This window comes from Carassius auratus, linkage group LG44F, assembly GCF_003368295.1.
Source record: "Carassius auratus strain Wakin linkage group LG44F, ASM336829v1, whole genome shotgun sequence".
Classification (NCBI taxonomy): Eukaryota; Metazoa; Chordata; class Actinopteri; order Cypriniformes; family Cyprinidae; genus Carassius; species Carassius auratus.
The window spans coordinates 3,209,625-3,234,393 of record NC_039298.1 but is presented as its reverse complement, the minus strand read 5'-3'; the positions used below and the strand labels follow the sequence as shown (position 1 = coordinate 3,234,393).

The 24,769-nt window shown below is 40.8% G+C and overlaps 1 pseudogene; it reads right to left on the bottom strand.

Annotated features, from left to right (window-relative positions):
- Nucleotides 1-6,529: 6,529 nt before the first annotated feature.
- LOC113068332 (zinc finger protein 239-like) lies at nucleotides 6,530-20,826 on the bottom strand (annotated as a pseudogene).
- Nucleotides 20,827-24,769: the final 3,943 nt, after the last annotated feature.

The window sequence follows — 24,769 nt, the reverse complement described above, 5'->3', positions numbered from 1 at the left end:
TTTTGTCCATCAGACGCTGAAAAGTGGCTGGAGCCCCGAATAACCCGAACGGAAGAGTAACGAATTGGTGTAAACCGAACGGCGTGGTGAAAGCTGTTTTTTTCTTTGGTCATGAGAGACAAGGGGATCTGCCAATAACCCTTAGTTAAGTCCAGCGTCGAGTAAAAGCGAGCAGTGCCTAGTCGATCAAGCAATTCGTCCACCCTGGGCATTGGATATGCATCGAATTTCGACACAGCATTCACCTTTCTATAATCCACACAGAACCGCACGGAGCCGTCTGTTTTAGGCACTAAGACTATCGGGCTCGCCTAGTCACTGTTGGACTCTTCTATTACTCCCATTTCTAGCATTGCCTCTAACTCCCCTTGAACCACCTTTTTTTATGTTCAGGTAATCTATACAGCCGGCTGCGAACTACCACACCCGGCTCGGTCTCAACATGGTGCTGAATGAGATCCTTTCGACCAGGCAGGGGCGAGAACACATCAGCAAAGGCTGCTTGGATGGACTTGATATCAGTGAGCTGCGAGGGCGAGAGGTGGTCTCCTCCAGGGGCCAGAGCGAGAGATTGGGATTTTGGACTCACTTCTGGACTGAGATCCTCCTCCCCACTCACTACCGTCGCCAGCATCACTGATTCCGCCTCAGACCATTTTTTTAGCAGGTTGAGGTGGTATATTTGATGTGCCCCACCCCTATCCGTTCGAGTTACCTCATAGTAAAGATCCCCAACCCGCCGTGTGACCTCAAAGGGACCTTGCCACTTCGCGAGTAACTTTGAACTAGATATAGGGAGTAATACAAGCACTTTATCTCCTGGTGCAAATTGACGTAGTCTAGCCCCCCTGTTGTACAACCGACTCTGTTTGTCTTGAGCCTGCAACAAATTCTCCATTGATAGCCGCCCCGACGTGTGGAGTTTTGTTCTCAAGTCCATGACATATTGAATTTCGTTTTTACTATTAGAAGGTCCGTCCTCCCAAGTTTCTTTAAGGACGTCGAGGACCCTGCGGGGCTGACGCCCATAAAGAAGCTCGAAGGAGGAAAACACCGTGGAGGCTTGCGGGACGTTCCGTACAGCGAACAAGAGGGGTTCTAGCCACTTATCCCAATTTTTGGCATCTTCCTGAACGAACTTACGAATCATGGATTTTAACGTGCGATTAAATCGTTCGACCAGCCGTCTGTTTGTGGGTGATAGACGCTTGTTCGAATCGATCTAATGCCCAATAATTCGTAAAGCTCGCAAATAGTACGTGACATAAACGCCATGCCCTGATCGGTGAGGATCTCCTTTGGGATCCCCACCCGGGAGATTAATTGAAACAGTGCACTCACCACACTCTTAGCGGATATAGAGCGGAGAGGCACTGCTTCAGGATATCGCATTGCATAGTCCACCAGAACTAATGCAAAGCGATGTCCCCATGCTGACTGCTCTAATGGCCCGATGAGGTCCATGCGAATTCGTTCGAAGGGGACCTGCATTAATGGAAGGGGGCACAATGGTGCTTTTGGGGTGGCCGGTGGATTCACCAACTGACATTCACGACAAGCCGCACACCACCTGCGCACATTCTCATGAATGCCCGTCCAGAACAAGTGGCCATGAGACGGTTTAGTGTAGCCGCTTGCCCTAAATGCCCGGCCATTGGATTACAATGAGCCGCCTGGAAAAGCATTTCCCGACGGCTTCTAGGTATCAATAACTGGGTTGTATCTTGCTTTGTCTGGGCGTCTTGGGGCACCCGATACAGCCTATCTTTTAAAATTGAAAAATAAGGATAAGAGAGCGGTTGGTCAGGGTGGAGGAGCTGCCCGTCGATCGAACAAACCTGGTCAAAAGAATTTTTCTGTGTTTCATCGCGGGACTGTTCCAGGGGAAAATCATCGCGCTCAGGGAGGATGTTCCGCTTGAGAGCACTCGGTTCCCCTGCAACAGGCTCCGGAGGTTCCGGTTCAGCCTCTCCCACCTGCGCAACTCTAGCCCTCTCTTGTTTCCCCCAAGAGACATCCTAACACAAATACCCCAATAATTTATTAAACACGGGCCAATTCGTACCCAAAATTATCAGATGCCTGAGGTGCGGATTAACTGCCACCTCTATTCTATGTTTTTCTCCCCTAAATTTAATATCCACAGGCAAAATAGGATAATTCACCAATTCCCCGTGTACACACCGAACCCTAACCATGTGGCTACTATCCAATGCCCTCGGATGAATCAGGCTTTGATGGATGGAGGATTGGTTACATCCTGAATCCACCAAAGCCTGATATGGGCTGACAAGGGCAGCCTTTGGCGCGTCGGGGACCCGGATCAACGTCCCCACTTCCATCAACGGACACCTATCAATAAAAGGCCCTTGGTCCCCGCAGCGCCAACAGGCCGTCCCAGACTTTACCGCCACCCTGGCGGCAGGAAGTAGGTCAAGCGATTGGTGAGGAGAGAGCGGAGAGGCTGTGGCCTGGGGAATGGATCCCGTAGCCCGTGGGCCCCGCTGCTGGTTCAGCCCCGTAACTTGTCCTCCACCTCGGGACTAGCTTTGGCGGAAGCCCTCCACGGGACATGGGGAGAGGGACAGATTTAGGGAGAGAGAGGGGAGGAGAGAGAGGGAGAGAGAGAGAGAAGCATATGGTAAGGGGTCGCCGACCCCTGGACACGCCACCATTTGGTCTTCCGCCAGCTGGATGGCCTGGTTCAGCGACGTCAGGCGGTGGCACTGGACCCACTGCGCAGTCTTCCTCGGCAGCTTGGCCACGAACTGCTCCAGTACCACACAATCGATCACGTCCTCGACGTCGCTACTGTCGGCCATCAACCACTTGGGGCAGGAGTCCCGGAGCTGCTGTGCCATCACGTAGGGCCGGCCGGACTCTTCCAGGGTTAGAGTCCTGAACCTCTGGCGATGTTGCTCCGGGGTCGACCAACCCGCTGGAGGATGGCACGCTTGAGGTCCTGGTAGGCCAGGAGGTTTTGGACTAGCAATTGGTGAGCAGCTACCTGCACCTCTCCGGACAGCAGGGGAATGAGCCGCAGGGGCCAGTCCGCGGGGGGCCACCCTCGAGCCTCTGCCGACTTCTCGAACAGGTCCAGGAAGGCCTTCAGATCATCCTGAGGCCCCATCTTGTTGAGCGGCAGAGGAGATGTATTGTCTTTAAACGAGGGGGTGGCCCGGACCTCCCGGTCTACCCAGCTCGGGAACAGCTCGCGGTCTTCATGCTGGGCCCGGAGGAGCGCCTCAAAGCGTTTGTCTTGCTCCTCCTTGATTGCCAGCATGTGTTGGTGTTGTTCCTGATGAAGACCGGCAAGCGACTGGATAATGTCCGCAAATGGCGTACCTGACGGAGATTGCATGGCGGCGATGCTCTTCTTCCATCCCGGGTTTATTTGCACTTCACCTACTTACGCCTCGCTCTGCTCCCCCCGTCTCTCTCCCGTTGCACATTCCGCTAAACCACGCCCCCCTCGCCACACTTAACACAGACATTTTGTTTTACCGGTTCAAAATAATCCATTAAAACAAATAGAGATTTGACGAGCGTGCACTGATATTTTCAGTTCCATTCGTTTGCACGTTGTTTCAAGGACAAGCCCACAATAAGGGAACTAATGTATATTCATGTAAACTCCACCCACGGGAACAGTTTTTCATGGGAACCGAATATTAAACAACACCGGTATCTTCCAGGGGGGCAGGGTTTCATATTTTATTGAAGCACCCCTGGGCGCCGCCATGGGCTAGCGGACCCCCACCTGCTGTTAGCATTCCATTGACTCCCATTCATTTTGGCGTCACTTTGACAGCGAATAACTGTACATCTGAGGCGTTTAAAGACTCAATTTGTCCATTAATTATTTCTAAAGAAATACAAAAATGTATAATAGGCACCATTACCTCACGTTATGGTCCTGTAGAAACAGTATTTGTAAATATAGGCTAACTATTGCATCATAACCTGCGACTCTCTGTCGCACACGAGGGAAATTACCGTATGGACAGGAGGAGAAGCTCGCAGACAATATTTCACTGTCTATGAGGCAATCAGGTGGACGTTGTAAGGTCCAAGCACTCTGCCCAAGGAAGGTATCCGGTGCTGGATGAAGGTTGCCTGCATGTTCTGTCTTTCAACGCGTAGAGTTATTCAATTTAGGTTAAACTCAAATCTGACTCCATTTTATTATTTAATCTGATTTCATTGTATTATTCTTTAATCTGACTCCATTTTAATATGACCTCGAATTTAGGTTGGAATGCAAATTGGTTGTAATTCTGTTTATAATTAGTAGGCTTATTCTTCTGACATTTTATTATTCTATTTAAACTCTTAAGTTTATATTAACTTGTTCATTTGTGTGCTCATGTCGCTAACAAGGATTCAACGTAATCTACAAGAGTCAATAACTGCAGAGTAAAACAGAATAAAATCAAATGTAACAATTTATTATCAGTCAGGTAAATATGTATTCTGCCAATTACATATCCAATTGAAACACATCAAATCATATCAATAAAAAACATCAAATTCTCAAAGATGAATCTACAAGTAAAATATGCATACCTGACCTTAGAAAATACATAGTATGAAGTGAAGAGACACACAACACACTACGGGCTTTCTGGCTACAGAAATCACCCTGATCCTTTTGCTGCAATCATTTAAATACCTCAGACCAAGACAAACATCCCCCGAGATGGAGACAGGAACTAACAATTGGAATTTGCATTAACTCAGGTCCCAAGCCTGGGTGATTTTACAACTCAATGGGAACAGGGGGTAATTTACATGGAGGACCCTAGGAAAGGGCACTCCCATCACAGTAATCAAGATATCTCTTGACTCTTCGGATCTGTATTATCTTCTAATCTACTTTTTTAAAATTGAGACCATTGTACCAGTTGCACTGAGACATTTCAAATGATACCAGACATGAGTGTTAGTTCACTTGCATTCACATTTTCATGTAATCATTTTGAGCAGACTGAGTAGAAGCAAGAATGGGTGAAGGGATAATGAAACAAATGGCCAGAAGGGGAGGAGGTCTCCTGCTCCTCCACTCTGTGGGGTGTCTCGAAGATGCCCGTGTATGTTTTTATTGTCTGTTTCTCAGGAGATCAAAGTATCTCAGGTTCTTTCACCTTACAACGTGGACGCATGAAGTCAAAGGTGAAGCCCATAGAGAGTCCATAAAAGCAACGGGACAAAATTATTCTACAACCTCTGCAAGATTCGGTGGGTGATTCAGATTTCTCTTGGCACAGCTATTAGAAGACTTACAATTGTCAGACAGGACGCTCTACGTCATCAAGCTCAGTTTGAGTATGCGCAGTACGCTCAACATCCAAGAAATGCGTGCTTCTAATTGACATGTCTCCATTGAATCCAATGGGGTCGCTGTGTCCATTTCTTTTACTGTCTATGGTATCTTCAAAGATCGCGTACTCACTGCTGAAACATGTTCGAACAGGGCTCCTCCCCTTGAAAAAACTTGTCATCTCTACTTAACATAATAACTGCATTCAAAATTTCGTCTGAAAAGTTCACACAACTAATTATATTTAGTAATGTCAACGTTTTTTTTTTCTTCCCAAAATCAGAAAGAATAATTAATGACCACTAGAGATGATTATTTAAAACAAAATCCAGGATTACTTGTCGGAAAAGACTGAGCCAGTTCTTCGGTGATGATTACTTAAGAGTCGAGACGAGTGGGAACAGTTCTTGCTGAAGCCATGTATTCCACCAGATGAGGATCCCATTCAATGGTGGAACGAAAACACGAAGCAAAACGATTAACAAAACTTAGTCGCTTAGCACACCGTTATTTGTGTGTCAGAGTGCTTTTCTCCGCAGCCGGCTTTATTGTTAAGATAGCAGAGGTTCCCCCCGATGGGAAATCATGTTGACATCTTTGCCGCGTACTGCTATTTTCCTCTCTGTATACTCTATACTACAATAAAACAAAACAGGATATCAAATACCACTGCCTCCTTTCGTTTTCATGTGAACATAAAAATAGCTGCAGAAATGTACTTAGATCAGCGAAATGTGTATATAGTCATTAAAATGAAATGAAATATTATATAAATTTGCCTTTTTATTTTCATTTTAACATATAGATTAGTTGAATACAGACCAAAGATTACCTGTTAGATTTACCCAAAACGAATTATATTTTATGTTTAACCACTAAAGAGACATCAGAACCAGCGGCACATATCAGAAAGTCTAGCCGAGGTGAGAGTGCTCTCGGCGGATACATGAGGACTGAGGTCCCGCTGATCGCGTGGAGCTGACCGTCTCCGAGATCGGCGAAACACATTTTTAAATAGGCACTGTCTTTATAAAATAAACCTATAACCTATAACCACAATAACAGTAATATTTTGAAAATTATCCGAATAAATGGTGGTTGAACTCAACCAATGCTGTGTGAACTCAACCAATCAGGATGTTTAGCGCCCAAGTCCCGCCTCGGAAAGTTCCGGAACTTTGAAAAAGTATCACCTCGCCAGCAGGGACTTTCTGAGGGGCATTTTTTTTTTTTACCTGGAACTTTATTTACTTCCTGGTTCCTGCGGTGGAAACACACCGAGTACCAGACCAAAGTCCCTAGTTCCTGGGTGAAGTTCCTGCGGTGGAAACGTGGCTATACTTGTGTTCCTTAACAAGAACATATAAAACAATAGAAAAAAAAAAGAAAAAAAGATTTGCTGACAGTTTGAAAGGTTCAAAGTTGCATGTAGGCTACGTTCTGTAGCCTAATTGCTGCAGGCTGCTTTATTTAAATTTTTTCTTTGTTCACTTTTTTTTTCTTTTTTGTTTGTTTGCACATTGTTTTTAGCTACAAAACACGACGTAGCATAATGTTTAAGCTTATTGTGTATAAGCTTGTTAAAAAATGACGGAAACAAATGTTACTGAAAAATAATGTCTGTCTCATTAAACTTAATTTAGATAAACAAATATTCGAATATAAATTTTTTGTGAGCTCAAATATTCGAATGTGATATTTGTGGAAAACGCCCATCCCTATTTTAAAATTGTTTCTGAAAAGCTGCTTTTGAGGATTAAAATCATCAGGAAGAGTTGAAATCTGTAAAGACTGAGTGGACAGAGAGAAGATGAGAGATCTGGAACCCTGCAGTATCAAACGCACTGAAGAACAAACAGGTTGGTGGTTATTCTTTTTTTTTTAATTGAGATAAAAAATCTGTTTTTCAACTCCATCAGTTTTCTTTGTTGTTGAATGCAGTCAGCGCTAGTTTGTGAGACACTGAGACAAAGGATGTAGAGGTGTTTCTTGCTTTCCCACCATGCTGTAGAAAGATCCCAATTGATGTCACAATTCTTAGAAATGCTGCATTTTTTTAAATGAATATCATATAAGTAACACTGCAAGGCTGAAAGAACCTCAGAAACATAGTTTTCCCGAGACCCTAACCCTAACAAAGACATGTTTTCAAAGCCCACTGAGTGAAGTTGGGGGAAAACTTTTCCCCTTCCTTTGCGGCTGTTCCTTCTTCACAATTTCCTTCATTTACCCATAATTTCCTCTCAGTTCACACAGAATGATTATATAAAAACAATGTTCATTGTGTATCTGTTGACATATCTCAGTGTGACTAGTGCAATGGTCTTGTGTATAGAGAAACCGAATAAAATATAACACGAGTTAGAGAGTAAAGAGACCTTCTGTCTGTGATCCTAGTCAATGCAAAGTCCAAATGTTAGCAGATGTCTCCATTAGGTTTTTAGGTTATTAATTTTTCCTTTCTCTTTGGAGTGTTACAAGCTCGTGGTGAATAAAGAAGATCTGTAAAGTTGCAAGACTAAAGTCTCAAATCCAAAGAGATATTCTTTGTTAAAGTTAAGAGTCTACCACGCCCCTATAAAATACCTCATTTAAATGCCTACGTCACTATGTGGAAATATTTGTGTAATGCTCAGAAATGTTCACGCAAAGAAAGAAGATGTGGTTTAATTTAGGGCTGCAACAACTAATCGATAAAATTGATTATTATCGACAATGAAAATCCTCAACAACGATTCTCATTATCGATTAGCCCAACTTCACTCTGTCACGTCAAATTACAGAACCGAATAATGCATTTCTATGGACAAAATGCATCTACAAATATTGGAGGAAACAGAATGAACTCCTGCAGGAGATGTATGTGATCCGAGCTGCCCAAAATATAAGCTTAAAGCTGATGAATTAGCGTTAATGTCTTGCCTGTCAGGCACTTTTACAGATGTGTGTGTAAGCGTCCTCATTGCAAAAAACTCATTTACATGTCCTTATCTGTAGGTGTTACAAATTCGCGCAAGCTTCTCATCTGTTTTCTGACTTAATGAATCACTGAATCTCTTGTCACAGTGTGCACACTTATAAGGTTTCTCTCCAGTGTGAATCCTCTCATGTGTTTTCAGATGTGTTGAATCACTGAATCTCTTGTCACAGTGTTAATACTTATTTCACGAGTTCACATCTACGTATATTAATACCCTAAGTTTATGCGTATTTGGCGTGCTGTCCGGGTGGAGGGCTCAGAGCTCGGTATGTGGCCCGAACCCAGAGTACCCCCCCCCAGATTGTGGTAAGAGTAGATGGATCTATAAGTGAGGAGAAATGGGGTGGAGGAGGGATGCTGAAAACTGTCAATGAACAGAGGTAGGTTCTGCTGTTATTTATACCTTGTCATGAGTTGATTACTGATTGGTCTCCACTTGTGTTAATCAGGTTAATGAACTGCGACTGTTCCTCCCGAACTTTGTTATAAAACAGCATAAGGTTTCTCTCCAGTGTGGATCCTCTCATGTATTTTCAGATGTGTTGAATCATTGAATCTCTTGTCACAGTGTGAACACTTGAAAGGTTTCTCTCCAGTGTGGATCCTCTCATGTATTTTCAGATGTGTTGAATGACTGAATCTCTTGTCACAGTGTGAACACTTGTAAGGTTTCTCTCCAGTGTGGATCCTCTCATGTATTTTCAGATGTGTTGAATGACTGTATCTCTTGTCACAGTGTGAACACTTGTAAGGTTTCTCTCCAGTGTGAAACCTCTCATGTGTTTTCAGACTTGTTGAATGACTGAATCTCTTGTCACAGTGTGAACACTTGTAAGGTTTCTCTCCAGTGTGGATCCTCTCATGTGCTTTCAGACTTGGCAACTGACTAAAACTCTTGTCACAGTGTGAACACTTATAAGGTTTCTCTCCAGTGTGGATCCTCTCATGTATTTTCAGACCTGGCAACTGAATAAAACTCTTGTCACAGTGTGCACACTTGTAAGGTTTCTCTCCAGTGTGAATCCTCTCATGTGTTTTCATACTTGATGAATGACCGAATCTTTTGTCACAGTGTGAACACTTATAAGGTTTCTCTCCAGTGTGGATCCTCTCATGTATTTTCAGACTTAATGAATGACTGAATCTCTTGTCACAGTGTAAACACTTATAAGGTTTTTCTCCAGTGTGGATCTTCTGGTGCAGTTTTAAACTCTTCCCGCACTGATCACAAGTAAATGGTTTGTCTACGGTTTGAAATCTCATGTGACACTCAAAACCTGTTTTGTTTGTAAATCTCTTTCCACACTGACTGCAGTTCAAATACTTCTCGGCTCTTTTGTTCTTTAAATCTTTCTGTTTGGTTTGAGACAAACTCAAAGTTTTTCCTTCAGTTTTGACATGATTTTTCTCCTCAACTTCACTTGATTCTTCATTCTCCTCTTTTTCTTCAATGAACTCTGAAACATAAGTAAAAAATATTTATTTTAGGTAACTTGTTAAAAGCTGAGAAAAGTGCACAAAAAAAGTGACCTTATTCAATGTTTAACATCTGTAAATACACAAATGACTTTTTTGGCCACAATCAAATGTCACTCTAAAATGAGGTTCCAAAAACCAGACAGTATCTGGTGTGACCACAATTTGCCTCGCACAGTGCAACACATTTCCTTCACATAGAGTTGATCAGGTTATTGATTGTGGCCTGTGGAATGCTGGTCCACTCCAATTCAATTGCTGTGTGAAGTCGCTGGATATTGGCAGGAACTGGAACACGCTGTTGTCTACACCGATCCTGAGCATCCCAAACATGCTCAATGGGTGACATGTCCGGTGAGTATGCTGGCCATGGGATGTTTTTAGCTTCCAGGAATTGTATACAGATTAGGGCTGTGCAATTAATCAGAATCTAAATAAAAATCGCGATTTGAGTGTGTGCGATTTCTAAATCGCTTTATAGCACGATTTTCCGAGGCCCTGACCTCCCGCAGTATGTTATCTGAACCAATCAGGATGAGCGCGAGAACACACCAGACTGGGCATATGCCTAACTCCAGGTTCACACACTCTTGTCTGTGATGCATAGCCTTTTTGTTTTTCGAGCCATGTTAACGGATCAGAACATTCACACTGCACGCAGTAAAAAGATGAGAAAAGAGATATTTATAAATAGAAAGGTGCGAAAAGATTTTATATCTCTCTGTGCTCACGCGCAAGAGTTGTGAGTGCACAGGACGCAGGTTGAATGAGAGGAGACACGGTGTAAGGCAGCATATATCTGAGCCTTACACAGTCTATGATCTGAGTACGCGCATGGTTTTGTTAACAGAGCAAAGGAAATCTGCGTGCGAGTCAGTGATGCGCGGGTTGATCCAAAATGACCGGGTGCCCGCGGTTACGAGTCATCCAAAAATATTTTGAATGATATTCGGGTAGCGGTTGGTCGGATCCCTTGAAATAAAAATGCCAATTAAACCTTTGTCATTTATATAGTACTAGACACATTTTTGAAATACATAGGCCTACACTTTATTGGCTGAATAACGGGTGAAGATGACGCACAAGCTCAGTCTGCAGGAAGAGATTTAGGCGGCAAAGAAGACTGCATGGGGAGCAACGGCGCTGTTTTTTGTATAACATGATTTTGACGAGTTCATTAAGTTCTGTTTTATAGAAAACTCTTTTTAAAAGATAGATGGATAGATTCGCGATTGTGCATGATTTTAATGTGCTTTCGAGTTACAATAATGCGCTCTCGTTGCTGCTTCTGAACCGCATACACATAACTGTATACGCACTGCAGATGGAGTATGTGACCCTTGGGCAAAGTATATTGGGCAAAACATATAAAACCTGAGGCACCGCTACAGTGAGCTCTATGACCAATGCATGGCAGAAAAAAAAAGAAGAAAAAGATCCCTGAACATGGTTTTATTTTATTTATTTATTATTATTTTTTTTCCATATGTCTAGACATTATGTTTGACATCTTAGTGATTATTTTGACTTATGTCTGTTCTAGAGACATTTGATAAAGCTCTCATTGGTTTTCTTTTTTAAATGTTTAAAATTTATACTGAATGCATTTATGACTCTAAAGCATGTCTGTGTTTGTCAACATCGTGATTAAAATCGAAATTGCAAAATTGATCAAAAAATCGTGATAGTTTTATTTTTGTCCATATCGCATAGCCCTAGTACACATCCTTGCAACATGGGGCCGTGCATTATCATGCTGCAACATGAGGTGATGGTCTTGGATGAAATGGGCCCCAGGATCTCGTCATGGTATATCTGTGCATTCAAAATGCCATCAAAAAAATGCACCTTTATTCGTTGTCAATAACATAAACCTGCCCATACCATAACCCCTCCTCCACCATGGGCCACTCAATCCACACCATAGACATCAGCAAACCGCTCACCCACACAACACCATACACGCTGTCTGCCATCTGCCCTATACAGTGAAAACCAGGATTCATCCGTGAAGAGAACACCTCTCCAAAGTGCCAGACGCCATGTGAGCATTTGCCCACTCAAGTCGGTTATGATGACGAACTGCAGTCAGGCCAAGACCCCGATGAGGATGACAAGCAGTAAATGAGCCTCCCTGAGATGGTTTCTGATAGTTTGTGCTGAAATTCTTTGGTTATGTAAACTGATTGTTGCCGCAGCTGTTTGGCCCGAGACTCGAAACCACAACCCTAGGGTTAGAAGTCAAACTCTCTAACCACTAGGCCATGACCTCCCCACATTTTAAATTGTGTTCTGTAGATCAGTGGTCCCCAACCCCCGGGCAGCGGACCGGTACCGGTCCGTGTGTCATTTGGTACCGGGCCACACAAGGAGGAATAAATATTTTACATTAAAGCTGCAGTTGGTAACTTTTGGCGCTCGTGTCTGGCGGAAGAACATTGCAGACAGAGCTATATATATATTTTGCTATATATACACACACACACACACACACACATACATACATACATATATCTATTGCGAGTCACGCAGGTACTGTGCTACTCTGTAGCGTTGCCAACCCCGTATCATTTTATTTTGTATTTATCCATCACACCATAAAGCCCGGTCCGTGAACATTTTGAGCACTGATGAGACTGTTTCAGAATAAATTACATTTGTGTCAACAAAAAAAAAAGAAAACTTTTTTTCACCGGACAAGTAACTTTTTTACTCTGACAAGTGAATGACTGATTTACTTGTCCAAAGGACAAGCTTATTTAAAAGCTTAAAGGGATAGTTCTCCCAAAAAGGAAAATTATGTCATTAATAACTCAACCTCATGTCGTTCCAAATCCGTGAGACCTCCGTTCATCTTCGGAACACAGTTTAAGATATTTTAGATGTAGTCCGAGAGCTCTCAGTCCCTCCATTGAAGCTGTGTGTACAGTACACTGTCCATGTCCAGAAAGGTAAGAAAAACATCTTCAAAGTAGTCCATGTGACATCAGAGGGTCAATATTTTGAAGCATCGAAAATACATTTTGGTCCAAAAATAGCAAAAACTACGACTTTATACAGCATTGTCTTCTCTTCAAGGCAAGGCAAGGCAAGGCAAGTTTATTTATATAGCACATTTCGTACACAATGGTAATTCAAAGTGCTTTACATAAGAGAAAGTAAAATAATCATGAAGAAAAATAATAACAAAAATAAAACAAGTAATTTTACTTTTAAAATGATTAAAACATTTTAAAACAGTTAATAATAAAACAATAATAAAACATAAAACAGTGAAAATATAGTGCAATCAGTTCGGACATTGCACAGTGCTCATTCAACAAATGCACAGCTAAAAAGATGCGTTTTGAGTCTAGATTTAAATGTGACTAGTGTTTTAGCACATCTGATCTCTTCAGGAAGCTGATTCCAACTGCGGGCAGCATAGTAACTAAAGGCAGACTCCCCTTGTTTTGTGTGAACCCTTGGTATTTCTAACTGACTTGATCCTAATGATCTGAGTGCTCTGTTAGGTTTATATTCAGTGAACATATCTGCAATATATTTCGGTCCTAGGTCATTTAGTGACTTATATACGAGTAAAAGTACTTTAAAATCAATCCTAAATGTAACTGGAAGCCAGTGTAAGGACCTAAGGACTGGTGTGATATGCTCAGATTTTCTGGTTCTAGTCAGAATCCTGGCAGCAGCGTTCTGGATGAGCTGTAGCTGTCTAATGGTCTTTTTCGGAAGGCCAGTGAGGAGCCCATTACAATAGTCCACCCTGCTGGTGATAAAGGCATGAACAAGTTTCTCCAAGTCTTGACTGGAAACAAAACATCTAATTCTTGCGATGTTTTTTAAATGATAGTATGCTGATTTAGTTACTGCTTTGACATGACTACTGAAACTAAGGTCTGTCTCCAGAATCACACCAAGATTACTGACTTGATTTTTTGTTGTTTGACCCCTAGAGTCAAGGTATGCATTCACCTTGAACACTTCATCTTTGTTTCCAAATGCAATGACTTCAGTTTTTTCCTTGTTTAACTGAAGAAAGTTCTGGCACATCCAATTATTAATTTCTTCAATGCATTGGCAGAGGGAGTCAATGGGGCTGTAGTCATTTGGAGATAAGGCTAGGTAAATCTGGGTATCATCAGCATAGCTGTGATAGGCAATCTGGTTCTTTCTCATTATTTGACTTAGTGGAAGCATATACAGGCTAAACAAGAGCGGTGCAAGAATTGACCCTTGTGGGACTCCGCATGTCATGGACGTCCACTTAGACTTATGCTCTCCTAGACTCACATAATAGCCTCTCCCTTCTAAGTATGATCTGAACCATTTGAGTACCATCCCAGAAAGCCCGACCCAGTTTTCCAGTCTCTCTAGTAGTATGTTATGATCGACAGTGTCAAACGCAGCACTGAGATCTAGCAAAACCAGCACCGATATTTTGGCAGAGTCACAATTTAAGCGAATATCATTTATTATCTTAATGAGTGCTGTCTCTGTGCTGTGATGTGGTCGGAAACCAGATTGAAAATTGTCCAGGTATCCATTTGAGTTTAAGTATTTGTTCAGCTGATTAAAAACTACCTTTTCTATAATTTTGCCTATAAAAGGAAGATTAGATATTGGTCTAAAATTGCTCAAAGTTGTGTTATCAAGATTGGTCTTTTTCAGGAGGGGCTTTACAACTGCAGTTTTTAGGGAGTTTGGAAATGTCCCAGAAAGAAGTGAGGCATTCACCACTTCTAAGAGATCTGCTTTTAAGCAGTCAAGCACACTTTTGAAGAAAGATGTGGGAAGTGTGTCAAGACAACAGGTTGATGATTTTAGTTTCTGCACTATGTCTTCCAGAATTTTGCTATCAATTTTTTCAAAATTAGACATAGTATCTTTTTGATATTTTGGCCGAAACTGTCTGACCTCTGCATTACTTGAGGATGTGCTAATCGTCTTCCTGATATTTATGATCTTCTCAGAAAAGAAAGAAGCAAACTCATTGCATTTGCTGTCTGATAGCATATCAGTGGGAATCTGACTTGGGGGGTTTGTCAGTCTCTCAACAGTGGCAAAAAGAGTACGAGTGTTATTTAAGTTACTGTTTATAAGGTTTGAGAAGAAGTTCTGTCTAGCTGTGGCTAGTTTCACATTAAAAGCATGAAGGATGTCTTTATAGATGCTATAGTGAATTTCAAGTTTCGTCTTCCTCCACATCCGCTCGGCTTTTCTGCATTGTCTTTTCATAGTCTGAACTTCTGTTGATCTTCTCTTCTGTTGACTGATTTCTGTCTGTTTGTTTTCTTACTGACTATTATTGGTGCAATATCATCAATAGCATTCTTAACTTTTGAGTTAAAGGAATCAAGGAGAATATCAACAGAGTCTGCAGAAATGCTTGGTGTTAAAGATATAGCCTCCATAAATTGTACACTTGTGTTCTCATTTATGCATCTCCTTCTGACAGAGACAGATCTAGATTCAGTGGTAGCAGAGATCAATATATCAAAGAAAATACAGAAGTGATCAGATAGTGCTACGTCCTTAATAACAATGGATGAAATGTTTAGACCCCTACTGATGATTAGATCCAGAGTGTGTCCACCTTTGTGTGTGGGTCCATGCACATGCTGAATCAGGTCAAAAGTGTTTAAAACCGTTATCATTTCTTTTGTAGTTTTGTTTTCTGCATTATCTATGTGAATATTAAAATCCCCTGCAATTGCAAAACAGTCAAACTCTGAGGAAATTATTGATAACATTTCTGTGACCTCTTCAACAAAGGCTGGAGAGTATTTTGGAGGCCTGTAAATAATAATAAACAGAATGCGTGGAGCACCTTTCAGCACAATCCCTAGATATTCAAAAGACAAGTACTGACCAAATGACATTTGCTTGCATTGATAGACATCTTTAAATAGAGCAGCTACACCCCCACCTCTTCTAACAGTCCTGCAAACACTCATGTAAGTGAAGTTAGGAGGGGCTGCTTCATTTAGGATTGTTGCACTGCAGCTGTCTTCAAGCCATGTTTTATTTAGAAACATAAAATCCAGATTGTTTGAGGTTATAAAGTCATTGATTAGAAATGATTTATTTTTTAGTGAGCGAATGTTTAAAAGTGCTAGCTTAATGGCTGTGCTTTGTGTCTTTACATCAATCTTAGTTTGATGCATAATAGGCCGCAGATTAGATGAGTTTGCCCTTCGGCTTAAGAAGGCCTTAGACTTTCTATCACGTGATAAAACTGAAATAGAGAAAGCTACAGGCACACTGGGTTTCCGCTTGTTCAGTAGGCATTTGTGAATGTTGCTGCTATTATAGCGGAGACCCGACACATATCACTGAGAGCTGCTATCAGTTGTTTTTGGTTCACCTTCAGCAGAAAGAGGGTTTGGGCCCTGGCGTTGTGGCAGCGGTCGGAGAGCTCTCATAGGAACAGGGCCCACAGGCTTTGGTGGTTGGGGGGCCCTCCGTTTTTTAGTTGATATCTGCGGGCTAGCAGCGAATGAGTGGGAGAGTTTAGTCCCAACATACACCAATTCCTCCATTTTCTGTGAGAAGCACAGAAGTGGAGATGCTGGAGAGAGGGATAATGTGTCTGGTGAGATGGGCTGTATCTCTGGTGTTTCCGGTGGCTGTGATGTGTTGTCCTGGCTTCCCTGGCTGTTTTCCAGAAAGTCGTCCTTGGGTGGTGAATCTTGTAGCTGTTTTGATACATCACAGTCAGTCTGTGAGGAGCTCTGTGGGCAGGGCTCAGCAGGGATAGTGTCTATCAGCAGTGATTGTTTTGACTGCATGTTGTTATCAGTGTCCTTGTGGGATATGTCAGCCACATGATGACTCGGACCTGGTGTGTGTGTGCTGAATGGATTGACACACTCTGCTGAAGGATGACGAAGGGAGAAGAAGATATTGTCCTTAAACACTCTTGCACCTAGTTTGTTTGGGTGAAGGCCATCTGGTTTAAACAATTGTCTATGGCCCCAGAAAAGATTGAAGTTGTCAATGAAATTTACTCCTTTTATATTACAAGATCTTTGTAGCCATGTGTTCAGCCCAAGCAACCGTGAAAACATATTTGTTCCCCTTGCTGGGAGTGGTCCACTGATGAACGACTGAACTTTGAGTCTTTGAAGTGTTTCAAAGAGTTCAATGAAGTCCTTCTTAAGGAGTTCTGACTGCTCTTTCCGAATATCATTCTTCCCCACATGGATGATGATTCGATTTGCAGTCTTGTGCTTCATCAGAATGTTCTGAAGTTCCTTGTTCACATCAGAGACCGTTGCTTGAGGAAGGCAGCATGTTGTTGTAGTCCTGCTACGGATGTTTCTGATAACAGAGTCACCCACTATCAGAGTCCTGGGCTCGGCTGCGCTCTGAGCTGAAAGCCGCTGTCTGCTCGTCCTTGAGCGCCTGTTAGTAGTGGTGTTTGCTGCTGGCTGATCAGATCCATGTTTAAATACATTTGGGGATTCCTCACCCACATTTATTAATGCTTGAAATCTTTTCTCCAGATGTATAGGTGGTGGTAGAATACCAGTATTTACAAGCCTTGTCATAGTCGAATCTGGGGTAGAGGAAGCTATGGCAGCAATACGAGAAACTCGTGACAATCTGATGTCTCGTGTTCCTTTGGGTCTCGCTCCCTGTTTGTGCCATCGAGTTGTCTGTTGATCAGTTTCGGCTTGTTCCTCTACACTTGGTATAAATTGTTGAGATTCAGAAGATTCATGGGACTCACCGGCTGTATGCTGAGGGAGTCCATGACGACTGTCTGCTAAGTGTTCCGTCTGTTTTGGAAGTCCAGAAAGTAACTTTGTTTCAAGAATCACAATCCTTTGTAGAAGTTTGCAGCAGTTCATGCAACAAGTAGATCCAACAGGAGGCATTTTCTCTCTCTTCTGTTTGGTAGGCAGTTGTTTTCCCGTCTCCGGAATGTAAGCTGTTTGCAGTGTGGAGACGAAGTCTTCTTTTTGTAGTATTATTCCAGTCCCAGTGTTTTTAGTTTCAGCGTTTGTGCCAAAAATCTGTTGTTTGAGCACTGTGCTGATCTGCTGAAGTAAAAATCTTAGAAAAATCTGATAAAAGTACAGAAATAAGAAGCAAAGCGCAGAGCAGTAAGCTAGAACGTCCGAACGGTAGCAAAGCCGGCAACCATCACAACTCTTCACAACAGTGTAGTGATATCCCGTTCGCGAACGAATCATTCGATGTAACCGGATCTTCTTGAACCAGTTCACTAAATCGAACTGAATCGTTTTAAACGGTTCACACCTCTAATACGCATTAATCCACAAATGACTTAAGCTGTTAACTTTTTTAATGTGGCTGACACTCCCTCTGAGTTCAAACAAACCAATATCCCGGAGTAATTCATTTACTCAAAAATAGGGTTGGGAATCGTTAATAATTTTCCCACGTTCGATTCCGGTTCCACCTAATGGTTCCGGTTCTGATTTCGGTTCCATTAAAATCATTAAACAATTATTAAGAAATAGTGGTAAGGAAAAATGCACAATACTCAACTAAGCAAAGCTCAATACTGTTTATTACTTACTGTCAACTTAATTTAAAGGTTGGCCATGTCAAAATGCAACATATATTACAGTGTACAGATCTTCATAAGTGGGGTGGGGTATTTTTAGAAATTTTCCGGTTCGGCTTCTGGTTCCATTTAAATGAACTATTTTTATGTTATTTTTTACTATTCTACCTTAGTAAAAGTAGGTAGTAAGCAATGTTGAGTAATGCTAGTCCATTAATCAGCATGTGTTTCAAATTGATGTTTTTTCAACTTTCAATAACGTTTTGCTTTTCAAGCAGGAATAATGAGCTGCTAAATAGTCCCTTGAGGGCTGAGACACTTGTTAATTTCCCTTAATGAAATATAAACAGTTAAACTTATAAACATGTATACACACTCTCCATAAAGTCCCTATTTTACAAATAATAATGCAGTCAGGAGATGGTGTGATGCAATGAGTGGTTTCCACATTTTTAAACATTTAAAATGCATTAAAATAAATATTTTCTATCACTTTGTTTATCACTCTTGAAATGACCTGTACACTAAATAATCTAACCCTCATACTTGCATAACAATAGCAGTCTATTTATTTAGTGGTCCAAGTTGAAGCCAGTATGTAGCTATAATAATGACAATATGGGACAAACATAATGTAATTTAGTGGCGGCAGGTGCAGCGCGCTGCTGTTGGAAACGCTTCCAACACGCTTGCGTGTCGCGTGAAAAATAGGCGTCGGTTCTATTTCTAGCATGCACGCATTTTCCGCGCGGCTCGAGCCATGGCTGAGACGCTTCTCAAGCAGGCAGTCTGCAAGCTCTAACCTGTTAACATGGGAGCCGAATTCAAAACAGACACGCCACGCAGCTGAGACGCTTGCACCACGCATCCAGTGTGTCGCCGGCCCCGGACAAAATGATGTGCACAGTTATCAAAGGCGCAAGTGCACATACAGTCGTGGGAAACAATGTGTTCGGCAATTAAATACGCGACAGCACAACGAATGCGTGTGGAATGCGTGTTATTGGAATCAATGTGCTCAGTAATTAAAGAGGCAGGGAGGTTTGTCTGTTATTCGGTTCGTGACATCCTTTACTGGAAACGCTGAATATTCAGAACACCGGTCGGTGCAAGGCTGCTCACAGCGCTTGGTCACATGTTGCACAAGAACCGTTTCAGAACCGAAACTTAGAAATTGCTCACGGTTCTGGTTCTTTTCAACTCGAGAACGAGTCAATCTTTCATTTGTTAACTGGCTCGGCTCAGTGTTCATCTGCAGTTCTCACTCTTTACAGCAGCTCGGAGGGAGTGTCAGCCACATTAAAAAAGTTAACAGCTGAAGTCATTTGTGGATTAATTGGAGATGCAAACCGTTTCAAAAGATTCAGTTCGGTTTAGTGAACTGGTTCAAGAAGATCCGGTTACATCAAATGATTCGTTCACGAACCGGATATCACAAACTGCTTTGTTTTAAACTCTCTCAAAATAGACACGGAAGAGAAGACAATGCTGAATAAAGTCGTAGTTCTTGCTATTTTTGTACCAAAATGTATTTTCGATGCTTCAAAATATTCTAACTGACCCTCTGATGTCACATGGACTACTTTGACGATGTTTTCTTACCTTTCTGGACATGGACAGTAAACCATACACACAGCTTCAATGGAGGGACTGAGAGCTCTCAGACTAAATCTAAAATATCTTAAACTGTGTTCTGAAGATGAATGGAGGTCTCACGGGTTTGGAACGACATGAGAGTGAGATATTAATTGCTTAATTTTAATATTTGGGTGAACTAAGCCTTTAATAAGCGGAGATGTTCTGTTTATCTTATTATTTTCCTTATTATTTATCTTTATTGTTAACCATATTGATGATAAATGTCATGTATATGTAAAGTGCATAGGCTAATTTAATTTAGTTTTGTTCTATAGTGTGTTGTAATCATTTTTTTCTGCACACACACACTGCACATGAACATTATTTTCAAATAGAAGCTTGTAGCGCACATGATGGACATATAATGTATATAATGTCTACTAAAAAGACCACTAATGACCACTAAAAATTACAAATTATATATAATTTAATTTCAAATAAAGGGAAAACTAAAAGTGAGTTTAATCCGAGCAGCTCTAAAAGATCATAGAATAGTTCTGCATCCTTCTGAAGTGTTCGCAGTGATGCCATTTAAACATGTTAATTAGAGAAACAAAACGTTTGGTGTACGGTCTCTGGAAAAATCAACAGGGATTGATCAGCCTTTATTTATGTACAGTATTGTAGATGTTATTACCTTGGCGAAGCAAAATTTTAATATATATCTAATATATACATACACAAAAACATCAAAACTTCTCCAGGGCCCAAAAACACCCAGATCCCAGAGAAGTAAAGCATTGTAAGCCTAATGTAACATTACCACAAACATACATTAATGATGAATGAAGAATAAATCATGATAAATTAAGAATAAATACTAACCTCCTTGTTCCTCGTGCTCTATTCTCAGGGTTTCTGGTTCCTCTTGTTTTATTATCAGTGTTTCTGGTTCCTCTTGTTTTATTCTCAGGGTTTCTGGTTCCTCTTGTTTTATTCTCCGGGTTTCTGGTTCCTCTTGTTTTATTATCAGTGTTTCTGGTTCCTCTTGTTTTATTATCAGTGTTTCTGGTTCCTCTTGTTTTATTCTCAGGGTTTCTGGTTCCTCTTGTTTTATTCTTCGGGTTTCTGGTTCCTCTTGTTTTATTCTCCGGGTTTCTGGTTCCTCTTGTTTTATTCTCCGGGTTTCTGGTTCCTCATGTTTTATTATCAGTGTTTCTGGTTCCTCTTGTTTTATTCTCCAGGTTTCTGGTTCCTCTTGTTTTATTCTTCGGGTTTCTGGTTCCTCTTGTTTTATTCTCCAGGTTTCTGGTTCCTCTTGTTTTATTCTTCGGGTTTCTGGTTCCTCTTGTTTTATTCTCCAGGTTTCTGGTTCCTCTTGTTTTATTCTCCAGGTTTCTGGTTCCTCTTGTTTTATTCTCCAGGTTTCTGGCTCCTCTTGTTTTATTCTCCAGGTTTCTGGTTCTCTCATGCTCTCTTCACTCTCCTCTTTAACAAACATCATCTTCACAGCAGCAGATCTAAGTTCAGATGATATTCCTCCAGATATTCCTGCTTAATTCAAAACTTAGTCTCGACTGTGAGCAGGAGAATATTACAGGTTTACTGACCTGATTAAAAAAAAACTATTTTTCTCTTAAAATAAAAATTTCCAACAGTTTATATTAAGGTAGCATCCCGACATAAGAACAACAGAGAGCGCGGTGAAACGAATCTTCTTCCTCAGAGGTTTAATGGTGTTTGTCAAACAAAGTTAAGTGTTTTAGCGCCACCCGCTGGACTGGAGAGTGACGCCTGTTTCACATATAATCCGTCTCCAGTGCGTATGCAGTCCGTGTGCGTAACGTATGTTGTGCTGGAGCTACACGGATTCATTGTGCTTTCACACAGGACGTGTTTGCAGTCCGCTACTCAACCGCGGCTGTTTAAGCCACAAAACTCAAGCTTTGTCCATTATTTTGATATCAAATCATGTAAAAAAAAAAAAAAAAAAAAAAAAAAATCAAATTTTTTTTCAGCATTGTGATACTTTTTCATCACAGTACAGCAACAGTCTTTCATAGACACATCTATATTCAAATATAAACAACGTATTACTCATGCATTTGACTGCAAGGTTTTTATAATAAGTTGCTGAAACAAGCTGCAACACATTTAAACACAACATGGGTCTGGCTGCAGACTTGCACTTGCACTCTCAGACACTTGTACTTCCGCTAGCAACGTCACTTGCAGTCTTTATTGTTATTTTTTTCTATTTATTGATAACTTTTTGTTTGAACCTTTCAACATTTTACAACAGTAGCCAGGTGGCGAAGAAAAGAAAAAAGAAACTAAATTGCAATGCCACTTGCAATCGCTTCTTGCACTCTCCGCTACCTGTGACGTCACTTGTAATCAGCACGTTCGTGCATGTTGCCAATGGAGACGAGACGCTGTCGTGGTGATTAAACGATTAAAACTAAATTAGTAGGCCTATTACTATACACAAAGTTTTTCGTTAAGCGTTTTCCTCCTGTAGAAAAAAACAAACACTTAATATGGCATAATGTATTAGGATACGTTAAGTTCAATTAAAAGACCAAATTCGATATATAGTTATTATTTAATGTACTACAACGCAAGCAGATGGCTATGAACACAATGTGAACGCTTAATGTGGCCTAATAACAGACTAAGATGATAAAGACAATTCAGTAGGTCTAGTCTATATGTCTTGTTGTTGACTCAATGTATATACAGAGCAGCAAATATGAACGTGCATTATGAAATGCATTAAGTGATTTTAAAAGGATCAGCTCCGTACAGGCAAGCAGACGAGTACAGAACGCAGTGCGTTAAATTGTACATTAAACGTTTTCCTCCTATAGAAAATCATTATAAATAAAACACATAATGTAGCTTAATGGACAAAGACAGTGATATAAACAAGTTGGAGACAGTTTATTCTATATGGAAAAATCCTAAACGCAAAACTTTGCGCGTTGCGTTTATTCACCACCACAGCTTCTTGTCTCCATTGGCAACAAGCACGATTTGTGTCGATTGCAAGGTAACAGAGAGTGCAAGTAGCGATTGCAAGTGACATTGTAATTTTGTTTATTTTTTTTTTTCTTGTCTTTGCCACCTGGCTACTGTTATAAAATGTTGGAAAATTCAAACAAAAAGTAAAAAAAAATAAAAAACAAGACTGCAAGTGACGTCACTAGCGGAAGTGCAAGTGTCTGAGAGTGCAAGTCTGAGAGTGCAAGTGCAAGTCTGCAGCCAGATCCTCTTTACTTTTCTTGTTAGGATATCACAAACATTCAAAATTAAAACTCACCACTGAGAGAAACAGTCGACTGCTTCAGCACTCTCGTGCCTTTTGCATTTAAATCTTTATTACACGCAATAAATCGGGTCTTAAATAACTTAGTTTTTCTGCCTCTATAAAAGTGCATATGTAATGTTGCCTTGTTTCTCTAAAGTTGCTCCTTTTCTTGTTTTAAATCTAGCCAAAATCCATGTGTTGCGTGTGAAACACAGTAGGCTTTGATTAGTATACATTTATTGTGAAATGACTGCATTTCCGTGTCAATCCATGTTCATTTTTACCGCGAACAACGCGCTGTCACTTTAATTCAGCGCATGCAGCACAGCAAAAATAGACTCGGTACGTAAACGATCTCTGCACTGCTAAAAAAGCACTGCTCCTGGAGCGCATTTACGGACCGCAACCGCGTGTTGTGTGAAAGCTGGAATCCGTTAACATGGGTGCGTAAAAAAAATACGCAACGCATACGCACCGCAGACGGAGTATGTGTGAAACGGGCGTGAAGCAGCGCAGACTGCAAGACAGGGGCGTAACTTGAAGTAGGAGGCGCAACTTGAAGTTGTTCAAATCACACAGAACCACGCGAGATGTCATAACGAGATTTTGTCGGGATGCGTTCGATACCGCATACCCTTTAATTAGGCATTTAATATCAATAAGTACTAACTTAACTAGCGCTAAAAGAGTACATACTCTACAGACTAAATGCATATGTATGAAGTATGAATGCAATTTGTATATCATCATCCGCTATGTTGATCATGTGACCTACAAATTTAAAAGAAGCACAAAAACTTAAAAGATACAAGTGACAGGTTTAATTAATGTATTTCTAAGTATCTTGATAATGAAGAACATTGTCCATGTTGTAGTCTTGTTGAAGAAACGGCTGCCTTTTTATTTTGTGATTTTAGTTTAGCCAACACTGTTGATTTAATTTTTTAAAATATTTTTAACTCCACTAATGTGATCAAGTGTTATCCTTAAAGCATTTTTTTATTATTAGAAAACCCAAAATTGTTATCTCTTGAATATTTTTTTTTTTCAATTATTTTACGTGAAAAATGTTTTTCTTGTATAGCATCTCATACTATTATAAAATCATGATTTTTATTTTATATACTGTTTTATGGCATTATGATGGTTCATTGTTAGATACAACCGTCTTACCATGATCTTTTATGTAATAATTTGGCAATAATAATAAAAAAGAGGGTCAGGTGCACTAACTCCTCACAGCGACTCTGCAATATTTGCACAAAGGGTACGTCGATCAGCTGCTCGAAGATCTCACCTTTGGAGAAGATTGTTGAATTGATACTCTAAAAATGTAAGTATTACTACTCGAAAATTAACATTCCCAGATAATTAATTGCATATTTTGCCCACCCCAACACTTAATATAACACTGCAATAATAACGATAAATGCCAACCAATAATTATATATATATTTTTTAAATTTCATTTTAGTAAAAGAAGCAAAATGTATTTCCTTTTGTGACATAGCTATACATGAATATAAATACTAGTTAAACAAATGCAGTCGATGTCAATTTCCAGTCAAG